This window comes from Rana temporaria, chromosome 5, assembly GCF_905171775.1.
Source record: "Rana temporaria chromosome 5, aRanTem1.1, whole genome shotgun sequence".
Classification (NCBI taxonomy): Eukaryota; Metazoa; Chordata; class Amphibia; order Anura; family Ranidae; genus Rana; species Rana temporaria.
The window spans coordinates 379,451,698-379,463,737 of NC_053493.1; the positions used below are offsets into that span (position 1 = coordinate 379,451,698).

At 40.4% G+C, this 12,040-nt stretch overlaps 1 protein-coding gene across 1 annotated transcript in view; it reads right to left on the bottom strand.

The window, feature by feature from the left end:
* CSMD3 (CUB and Sushi multiple domains 3) overlaps positions 1 to 12,040 on the bottom strand; it is a 173,439-nt gene that overhangs the window by 40,980 nt on the left and 120,419 nt on the right. The gene's annotated exons all lie outside the window — the stretch shown is intronic.

Sequence of the window (12,040 nt, forward strand, 5' to 3'; positions counted from 1 at the left end):
TGAGACACATGGGGAGCGAAGGCTGGCCTGTGTAGTCCGATCCAGTAGAAGAGCTACTGTAGCTCAATTTGCTGAGATATGTAATGCCGTTTCCAGAAAGGTGTCAGAACACACACAGAAGGTGGCCTGGTCTGATCAATTAATGAATGGTTTTAGGAACATAAAAAGTTTGAGATGTTGACTTGCACTCCAAATTCAGTCCAATTGAGCATTTATGGGATATGCTGGGGAAACAAGTCCAATCAATGGAGGCTCCACCCTGCAACTTACAGGACTTAAATGATCTGCTGCTGACGATTTGGTGTCATATACCACAGCATACCTTCAGAGGTCTAGTGGACTCCATGCCTCAACGGGTTATGGTGGGTGGTTATAATGTTAGGGCTAATTAGTGTATATCTATGAACCTGAAGTTGCAGTGAAAGTGTAAGAAGCAGTATAAAAAACTGCATCCCCAACATTTTCTTGTCACAAGCAGCCTAGGCAACCCACTGCTCTCTTGCCCATTATATGTATATTGGGAAACCTTCCCCATCTATCTATATATCTATCTATCTATCTATCTATCTATCTATCTATCTATCTATCTATCTATCTATCTATTCATTTATGTATTTATTTATTTACAATCTTCCACATTCTACATGTACCCTTTCCACTTTATTTTTTTGGTTATGGAACAAAGTTATGAACACATCAGTCCAAATCATTCTGGGTCTGGCTCTAGATCTGTTTTCTCCACTGTACCAGAAGCTGTACCTAGTGAATCTTAAGACACACAAAATATATATTTTCTAATTTGGAGTGTGAGAAAGTAGGAGGAAGTCTTCCCAGTGAGACACAATAGTAAAAACAATGTTTTACTAAAGTTGGAAATTATAAAAACGTCCTTCGGGATTTACTAGCTTTTTGTCTGAGTAATGGAAAAGTTGTCCTCACTTCTCATCCAAGTGACTGGTATCAGATAGAGCATTAAGTAAGAAAGTATGTCCAAAATAGACGCACAGAACACATAAAAAATTTCACAGAAGATTCAAAGCGCCTGTAAAGACTTCATTTTTTTTTACCTAAAATAATAAACATGGTATACATACAGTACCTGTTCTGTGCAATGGAATTACACAGAGTGACCTCAAACCTCCTCTTCTGGAGTCCCCCGCTAGCGCTGTCTTCTACTCCTCCCGAAACGGGTTGTGTGCCTCCATTGACACACACAGCTCATCTCAGCCCTGCCTTGCTATCCATTCCCTCTTTACTTCTTAAGGAAAAAAAATAGCTTGCCTTTAGAACCACTTCAATTCACAACCCCCTCCCCCCCAAAAAAAGGTTGCTGTTTGCCCCTTGACTGCTACTGATTGACTCCTTACTAATTGACTGAAGTGTACTTTTAAAGCAATGTACTGCTACAATTATGTCTTTTGCAGAAAAACTAAACCACATGTAAACATTAACATAACATTTTGAAAACAAGGGTTATAGAGGTTGAAGGCTCTTGGCAGGTTGTCATCATGCAATTGAACACTTGAAATATATTTCTTTAGATAGATTCTGCCACATTTAATTACTTTCCCCCCTTAATAACTGTAACTAGGAGACCAAGGACTGAGACCATGGGTAAGAATTTTCTTCACTTTAATAAACAAGGCAAAATTTAAATATGAACTGAAAAACAAATGTGATTTCTACCATGTTTTGCTTAATTATAAGGTTGAAGTTAAAATTGAAAGCAAAGTTATCAGAACAGACCCTTGCCATAGTCATTTTTGTATTGCCAGTAGAGTGGGTTGGGAATGCAACACTATTGAACACTCATGCCTCGTACACACAATCAGAAATTCCGACAGCAAAAGTTCGATGTGAGCTTTTGAATAGAAATTCCGACCTGACTTTTGCTGTCGAAATTTCCGCCAACAAAAGATTGAGAGCTGGTTCTCAAATTTTCAGATGGAAAAAATTCCTATCAGAAAATCCGATCATCTGTAGCAGTTCCGATGCGCAAAATTCCGACGCATGCTCGGAAACAATTTGACGCTTGCTCGGAAGCATTGAACTTCATTTTCTCGGCCCATCGTAGTGTTGTACGTCACCGCGTTCTTGACAGACGAAAGTTCAGAGAACTTTTGTGTGACTGACCGTGTGTATGCAAGCCAAGCTTGAGCGGAATTTCTTTGGAAAATCCGATCGTGTGTATGCGGCATCAGGCATGTCCGTTTTCCTTTTATCAATGGAAACCATTTGGTGATATAATGTTATCTATAAATAAATGAGATTATGAGGATAAGTCTCATAAGTCTGCTCATTTTAGGAACTTTATACAAAGGAAACAGTAGACTTTTGTTGTGTTCTTGCACCATAAAGGAGCAATGAGCTACCTCATAGTATGTCTGTTCTCAATGTATTAATTGCTATATTGTATATGTTAATAAGTTAGGAGCTCTGTTAGACTAGAGTTAGGTCGGCCATATACAGTTCGAATCTCTGCCAGTTCCCGGTTTAGCAGGAACCAGATGAGATTCGAACCACATGTGGGCAGGCTGAATGTACCAAGTTGATCGTTTAATCAACTTGGGTACAACTAGCCTGACAGATTCACTTGCGATTATCACTAGCCATAGCCGCTAGCAACTGTCTTCTCCCAGAGGGGACAGCTTTCCCTGCCCCCTCCACCAGGAGAAGACAATGGCCCGACAGGAGAGATTCCCGCATAATCACTGTCTGAGTTTGCAGAAAATAAATTCACTCCGTGTATGACCGGCCCTAGGCAGGCCATAGATGATGCAATTTTCTTTTCTACAACCAGGAAACCGCAGAGCTATCATGTTCTCCCAGTGGGGTGGGGTGCGGGGAGCCGTCCCTGTTGGGAGAACACAGTGATTATTGCCAGAGGCTTTAACCCCTGGCAATCATTGCATTAAAAATCTTGGCTCGAATCTCGGCTGAACCAGCCAAAATACGAACCATCTTTGGACAACTTTAACCGCTTGAGACCCGCGCTATTGACAAAAGACGTCAACAGCGCGGCTCTCAGGAGCCAACTGGACGTCTTTGGACGTCATTTGAAAGCATTACCCGCGCGCGCCACTGGGGGGCGTGCAGCGGGTAAACACTGTCCCGGCGCATAGCTGGGGACCCGATGCGTGTACCTGGCGGCCGCGATGTCCGCCGGGTACACGCGATCGTCGGTAAGACAGCAGGGACGTGGAGCTCTGTGTGTAAACACAGAGCTCCACGTGCTGTCAGAGGAGAGGAGACCGATCTGTGCCCCTTGTACATAGAGACACAGTTAGAACACACCCAGGCTACACATTTAACCCCTTCTTCACCCCCTAGTGTTAACCCCTTCACTGCCAGTCACATTTATACAGTAAATAGTGCATTTTTATAGCACTGATCCGCTGTATAAATGTAAATGGCGCCAAATTTGTGTCAAAAGTGTCCGATACATCCGTCGCAATATCGCAGTCCCAATAAAAATCGCAGATCGCCGCCATTACTAGTAAAAAAAATAATAATAAAAAAAAATCATAATTCTGTCCCCTATTTTGTAGGCGCTATAACTTTTGCGCAAACCAGTCGCTTATTGCGATTTTTTTTTTTTTTTTTTACAAAAATACGTCGAAAAATGCGTATCGACCTTAACTGAGAAAAAATATATTTTTTTAAAAAAAAAATTGGAATATTTATTATAGCAACAAGTAAAAAATATACATAATTTTTTAAAATTGTCGCTCTTTTTTTGTTTATAGCGCAAAAAATAAAAACCGCAGAGGTGATCAAATACCACCAAAATAAAGCTCTATTTGTGGGGAAAAAAGGATGTCAATTTTGTTTGGGAGCCACGTCGCACGACTGCGCAAATGTCAGTTAAAGCGACGCAGTGCCGTAAGCTGAAATTTCGCCTGGGAACAAAGGGGGTTTATGTGCCCAGTAAGCAAGTGGTTAAGGATCACATATCACAGGAATTTTTTTTTTTAGCCGACTAACTGATAAGTGGGCTGGGAAAGATACTTTTATGTGTTGTTCTGTGAACTCCCCTCTCCACGTGTACCTTACTTTAAAGCCTAAGTCCAGCTTTCCTATTACTTTAGATAGTTTGTTTGGGCCAAACTGGCACAAATGGACTATTTCCTTTACTAAGTGATGCAGCGACTGTGAGCATTGCATTATACTGTAATAGCATGAGATACATATGGTATAATAAGCTGTGTTTCAGCAGCAGTACATGTGATTTCACATCAGCTGCCTGAACAAAATTGAGCAAGGCTGAGTGCCACTCCACCATTTAGAAGTTTTGAAAGGCTGAAAGCTGGTATGGACCTTTTCAAAGAGTTTTATTTTGGGGGCTCAGCGCTCCCCCTTTATCAGAGATAAAAAAAATTGATAATGTAGGCACTTGGATTGGAATAGTTTCCACCTTTCAATGGAAGCCTTGTATTTTTATTTAAAAAAAAGGCTTCTACTGATTGGCTTAGGTGGAAATAGTGAATTCATCGGCCCGCCTCTCCAACTCCATTCAAAGAAAATCTTGTATTCATTGATAAAAATACAAGGCTTTGCCAAAATGGCAAAGAAAAATGGCAGAGAAGTCTGTATGTAGGCGTTGCTACTACAGTATGATACAGTGTTGAGAAGGGCTGTATCACCTAGTAAAATAAACAGTTTGTTTGGGACTATCTTGGCTCAAATAAACCATTTAAAGTGATAGGAAAACTGGACTGATAAGTTTGCCTTTTAACAACAAATTATAAACGCAAATTTGTTTTGAAGGTAAAAAAATGTGCATTTATTATTTTTTTTTGTTTCTGTGGCCTCTAAAGCATTGCACCATTGATCAGCAGATCGCTGGTGCCATGCGGGTCTCCTGCGGAGCTGTCAGTGTATCTGTGTGCCCGCACAAGTGCCTAATGCCTCGTACACATGACCGTTTTTTTCCAACGGGAAAACTGCTATGAGAGCTTTTGGTCAGGAATCCAGGTCGTCTGTATGCTCTATCGCAGTTTTTCCAAGGTGAAAACTGCCGGACAAAAAAAGAGATCAGGCCAAAAATCCTTGCGTGAAATTCGTCCATCTTTATGGTTTTCCGACGGGCAGAAAACCATGCATGCTCAGAATAAATTTATGAGACGGGAGCGCTCTTTCTGGTAAAAAAAGCGTTTGTAATGGAGATAGCACATTCATCACGCTGCAACGGACTGAAAAGCACAAAGACTGAAAAGCGCGAATCGTCTCTCACCAAACTTTTACTAATACAGGGATCAGCAAAAGCAGCCCAAAGGGTGGTGCCATTGGAATTTAACTTCCCCTTTATAGTGGCGTCGTATGTGTTGTACGTCACGGCGCTTTGGATGGGTGGACTTTTGTCTGAGCGTGTGTATGCAAGGCAGCCTGAGAGGAATTCTGTCAGGTAAACCGTTCTTTTTTTTATCCGACGGAAAAACGCACGTATGTACTAGGCATAACCCTTCTATACTCTATACAACATAAAAAAAACATTGTTATGGTAAAAAAAAATCAACTTTCCAGAATCATTTATACCTTTTAGATACCATACAAGCCCGAATGGCAGCTGAGAAGTATAAAATAAATAAATACGGTACCTGGAACAAAATGGCAAACACTTTTTGGTGATTATATGTTTCTTTTAGGCTGGAATCCATTTGCATCATAACAAAATGTTGCTGCATTCATATGAAGCAGCAGGACTTGTTTCCAACTTTATTTATTTACTCGTTACATTTATTTACATAAAGATTATATGTGAATAGTGGAATGGCCATTGCTATTCACTTCACGTCTTAGAAGCCATTTCACTTTGAAAGTAAATCACATAATCTGCTTGTACTGAATAATAGATCAAAGACCAGCTGGCAAGGATTCCTAGCACAAAGCGTAATGCTTTGGTTAACTGACCATTCCATATTGAGTCAAACAATGTAATCACATTCACAATTCGAGTATGAACCACACAGATGGGGATGTATGACTACTATCTGCGCAGAGTCTTGTCTCTTCTGGGTATCTATAAATCTACACTGAAATGGTTTATGAATTCTATAGGCCCTAAAAGGAAAGCATCATTCACAGCTAGAACATCAAATTCTGAGTTTAAATAAACTCCCAAAAAAAATGATTGTGAGAGTGCATTTTTTAAAAGAACTTCTAATTTTTTAAAGGGTACTTACATACACACAACTGTACGAACTTCTCTGATTTGGACCCTTTTGGTTTGTTAACCACTTAAGCCCCGGACCTGTCCCCCCTCCCCCCGAAAGGTGCTAATTGAGGGGGGGGGGGGTAATCAGATGAGTGGAAGTTCCACTTTAGGATGGAACTCCACTTTAAGTGAATATTCTCTTGCAAAGTGAACATGCTATACCCCTTTACTGCACTTAAAATGTTACTAAAGCCTCATTTATTTTAACAAATAACAAACAAGTTATACTTACCTGCTCTTTCCTGCTCTGTGCAATGGTTTTGAACAGAGTGGTCCCCAAACTCCTCTTCTCCGCTGCCCCCATAGCAAGTGCTATGGTGTGTCTATAGACCCCCACTCCCTCCTCACAAAATATGATTTATGTCCAGTGGGGACGAGAGCAACAGAGAGCTACTGTCAGACACAGTGCTGGTTCGAGATCAGGCTAAAGTATTTAGGGGGTTGGGGGTTGGGGGAGCTAATCTACAAGGGTTTTTTATCTTAACGAGGAAAATGTATTAAGATTAAAAAAAAAACGTTATGCTTTATAACCACATTAATGGCACTTAAACACCATTTGGTAAGTGATATTCAATGTGGGGGTAAGGACCATCTATCGCCGCCACTCAATGAGAATGGGAAGGCCCCATGACATCATTGGACTAGTCAGAAGACTATTGGTGGAGGTGGATTATTGGGGAAAATTGATTATTAGGGGAGGTGGATTATTGGTGGTGGTGGATTAATGGTGTAGGTGGAATATTAGGGGAGGTGGATTATTGGAGTAGGTGGATTAATGGTGGTGGTGGATTATTTGGGGAGATGGAATATTATGGGAGGTGGATTATTGGAGTAGGTGTATTATTGGTGGGTAATATTGGCAGAGGTAGATTATTAGAGGAGGTGGATTATTGGTGGTGTTGGATTTTTGGGAGAGATGGAATATTAGGGGAGGTAGATTATTGGACTAGGTGGATTATTGGACTAGGTGGATTATTGGTGGTGGTAGACTATTGGGGAGATGGAATATTAGAGGAGGTGGAGTTATTGGAGTAGGTGGATTATTCGTGGAGGTGGAATATTGGCAGAGGTAGATTATTGGAGGAGGTGGATTATTGGTGGTGGTTGATTATTGGTGTTGGTGGACTATTAGGCAGATGGAATATTAGGGGAGGTGGATTGGGGAGATGGAATATTAGGGGAGGTGGATTATTGGAGTAGGTGGATTATTCGTGGAGGTGGAATATTGGCAGAGGTAAATTATTGGAGGAAGTGGATTATTGGTGGTGGTTGATTATTGGTGTTGGTGGACTATTGGGGAGATGGCATATTAGGGGAGGTGGATTGGGGAAATGGAGTATTAAGGGAGGTGGATTATTGGAGTAGGTGAATTATTGGTGGAGGTGGAATATTGGTGGAGGTGGAATATTGGCAGAGGTAGATTATTGGAGGAGGTGGATTAATGGGTGAGGTGAATTATTAGCGGAGGTAGATTATCGGGGGGGGGGTTATTGATGGAGGTGGACTATTGGAGACGGTGAATTATTGGAGAAGGTGGCTTATTGTTGTTTTTAGCCAACATAGCATCTCAACAAAATAACAGGTCTTATGCCCTGTATACACGATCGGACCTTTGTCTGACCACATTCACATCGGAATCCCATCAGAGTAAAATAGAACATGTTCTCTATGTAAACTCTGATGGAATTCATCTGAATTTCCGATGGGGCATATACACGGTCAGAATTTCCGATGAAAAAAGTCTGTCAAAATTCTGATCGTGTGTACGGGGCTTAAGAATTGCTGCATGTTTGCTGCACACTAACCTTTTGAATGCTATCTAGATTCTCTTTTCTAAGGCCTGTCTAATTACGTTGGAACACATTTAAGAATATTTTTTGACTAAATATATAAAATAATTCTATATGTCACATTGGCCTGGTGTATTCAGATTTTAATAATACATAAAGAGACCTGATAACCTTCAGTCAGCATTATCAGTAAAACAATTGCAATTAATATTTCTTATAGCCTGATAACAATGAAATGAATCTCTTGAAAATAACCTTTTATAAAATAGCTTTTTCTACTTTGCAGCTTATCAACCATTCAGTTTGCCCACAAAGCTGCTTATAAGACCTGTTCTTTAATCATGGCACAGTCTAGCAATCAGCAATTCCTATATAAAATATTCAGATGTCATACTAACTTCCTGAATGTCTTAGGGCAATTCCTGTACCTGGATTTGTTTTAATAATAATAATGTGCACTTGTGCTTTCACCGAATATTACTTGTTAAACTCTACAAGTCCTGAAATGTCAGTTTCTAAAAAGAGATGCAGTTTCCTGAGCATTTATCATTTTGCGTATGTAGACAACCTAATTTAATAAACTGGTGTCATAAATGGTTGGGAACATTTTTATCTTTTATTAGACTATCTGTGACTGCTAATAATAGGGTCATTTTTACATTGCATGAATCTAACAGGAACCAACAAAAGCGCACGATACTTTGGTCCTTAAATAATAATACTTTATTTACAAAGTAATATTTCTCATCTTCCTATGAAAACACATATTTCACCTACAGGTAGGACATCATTAGCACCTTGTGTGAATCTACAAGTCATTTATTTTATCTAGGGGTGAGATGATCCACCTCTACCCTGCCTCCCTCAGTAGCAGCATATCACTGCAATAGGAATGCATTGCTGTTAATGATTTTAAAGATCATTATTATAATCCATCTATTGCTCCTTTGACCCAAGCCATGCCCTCTATGAAGATTTTTTTTTGTTGAAAAAATAATTAAAGTATCACTATAGGCATAATAAAAAAATCATATACTGTATATGATGCAGTCTGACAGTACCATTTACACAGACAGCATTTTATGTTTTTCAGGGTCCCCTGGTAACATAGCTTTATTACCTCATTTTCCACTTTCTGTAATAGGATGATATCTTTCTTTGTTTTGAATTCAAATTGCACAGTAGTGTTGTCTCCCTAGGCAGAGTAGCCTAATACCGCGTACACATAGTCGGAATTTTCGACAAGAAAAGTCTGTTGTGAGCTTTTGGTTGGAAATTCTAACCGTGTGTAGGCTCCATCTGACTTTTCCTGTCGGAATTACCGGCAACAAAAATTTGAGAGCTGGTTCTCAAATTTTCCGATGGAAAAAATTCCAATCGTCTGTAGCAATTCCGACGCATGTTCGGAAACAATTCGACGCATTCTCAGAAGCATTGAACTCCATTTTCTCGGCTCGTCGTAGTGTTGTACGTCACCGCGTTCTTGACAGTCGAAAGTTCAGAGAACTTTTGTGTGACCTCGTGTATGCAAGCCAAGCTTGAGCGTAATTCCGCTGGAAAAAACATCCAAGGTTTTTCCAATGGAAAATCCAATCCTGTGTACGCGGCATTAGATAGACATGTAGATAGACATGTAGGATTCAACCACTTGACCTCCAGAAGATTTGGCCCCCTTCATGATCCAGAAATGTTTTTGTTAAACGGCACTGCGTATACTTTAACTGACAATTGTGCGGTCATACGTCGCTGTACCAAAGTATGCCCCCCCCCACAAATAGAACTTTCTTTTGGTGGTATTTGATCACCTCTGTGGCTTATTTGCACTACAAACAAAACAAGACCGACAATTTTGAAAAAATAAACAATATTTTTTACTTTCCTATCCAATAAAAAAATAAATCTTCATAAATTTGGGCCAATATGTATTCTGCTTCATATTTTTGGTAAAAAAAATCCCAATAAGCATATATTGATTGGTTTGCGCAAAATGTATAGCATTTACAAACTATGGGATATATTTATTTATTTAATACATTTTCACTAGTAATGGCAGCGAGCAGCAACTTATAGTGGAACTGCAATATTGCAGTGGAAATTCTGACTCTAACTGACGCTTGTTGGGACCAGCGACACTAATACAGTGATCAGTGCTAAAAATATGCACTGTCATTGTACTAATGCCACTGGCACTGGCACAATTACACAGAGGCGATCAAAGGTTAACTGTGTGCCTAAGCAGGATTTTACTGTGTGTGTTTGTGTGTGTGTGTGTGGGGGGGGGGGGCTTTTACCAGGGGACAAGATGGGAATAATTCCCTGCTTTGCAGTGACAACATTTCTATCCTTTCCCTCCTGTCAGAATATCAATCTGCCTTGTTTACATAGGCAGATTTCTATCAGGTATCTCTGCCTGATGATCGGTGGGTGCCAGTGGACATCGAGTCTCCTGTACCGCATGTGCGCCCTCTACCAAGAAGAGTCTAATCACATTATATATATGTGATCCTGTGCAGAGGTGCCGTCCTGTATTGGGCAGACCATAAGTGGTTAAAGGGGTTGTAAACAATTTTTTTTTCATAATAAGCATCCTTTACCTGCAGCCATTCCTCTTTTCACTTCCTCATTGTTCGTTTTTGCTCAGAAGTTGCTCTATTTCTTCTCTGTTCTGTTCACTTCCTGCTTGTCTGATTTTACTGACCACCGTGAAGGGAGGGTTTACTGCGGTGGTCAGTGATGTGCTCGTCCCCTCCTGGGAACTACATCTGTGCGGCAGGACGCTCTCTACATGTTAGAGACTTCAAGGAGGTGTGAATTACTGGGCGTGCCGCAGTTCATACTGGGAAATGTAGTTCTTACATGAACAAACGATGCAAACCAGGAAGTGAATGAGAGAACAGAAACTGCAATGCCGGAGGTGATATAGATGAAGGAATTTAATAGGTATTAACTTGTTTTTTAACAGAATCATTACACTATTCTGTCTGTCTACCTTGCAGACATTCATTTTAGGCAAAAAAAGTGTTTCCTTTACAACTCTTTTAAGTAAGAGACAAATCAAAAGAAGTTCAAATCTACCTAACATGTTTAATGACTTGCCCCATGTACATGTACTGCGGGGCAGTGGCTCCTACAGGTGAAATAACATACCTGTATGTGATTGCCTCGTCCAAGTTTGCATGTGCGTTGCTGGTGACCAGCTGCCGTGCATTGTTGGCGACCAGCTTCCGCTATGATTGGACACAACAGGAGCCAATCAGCGGGTCTGGCAAGCCGCTGATCATTTCTGAGAGAGACAGAACAATGGCCTGCCTATGTAAACAAGACTGCTCACTGTTTTTGTGACAAGGGAAGACAGAGATCATGTGTTTCTGCTAAGCAGGAACACAGATCTCTGTCTTCTCACAGTACAAGCGTCCCCCCCCCCACACACACACCTACAGTTAGGAATCACTCCCTATGGACACATTTAACCCTTTGATCACCCCTGATGTTTACCCCTTCCCTGCCAGTGTCATTAGTACAGTGACAGAGCATATTTTTTAGCACTGATCAATGAATTGGTGTCACTGGTCCCCAAAAAGTGTCACTTAGTGTCCGATTTGTCTGCCACAATATTGCAGTCCTGTGATATGCCTGTATGCACGTGAATACGTTTATGACCTCATGCACTTTATCTCGCAGGTGCATAGTTTCACAGACATTTTAAAAATGGCAGCATGGGAATGCAGACCCAGACAGCACAGAGGCAAGGCAAAATAGATAAGTATGAAGAAAAAGTTACAAGGAGATAGGTAAGTATGATTGTTTATTTCCCTCCTACTGATTATTGCCAGGTTTATAGAATAGGAATGGGGGGGTCCCTTTTTAACATAATAACATAGGACTACCTAATTTGTATTAGTAAAGGAATAAATTATATCAAATCCAAAAGATAAGTTGCAAACCTCTTCTACCTTCTAAGCATCTTTTGTATGAAAAGTGTGTTCCCCATACGAACCAACTAACCGGCTGATAATGTTTTCAGTACTGCATTTAC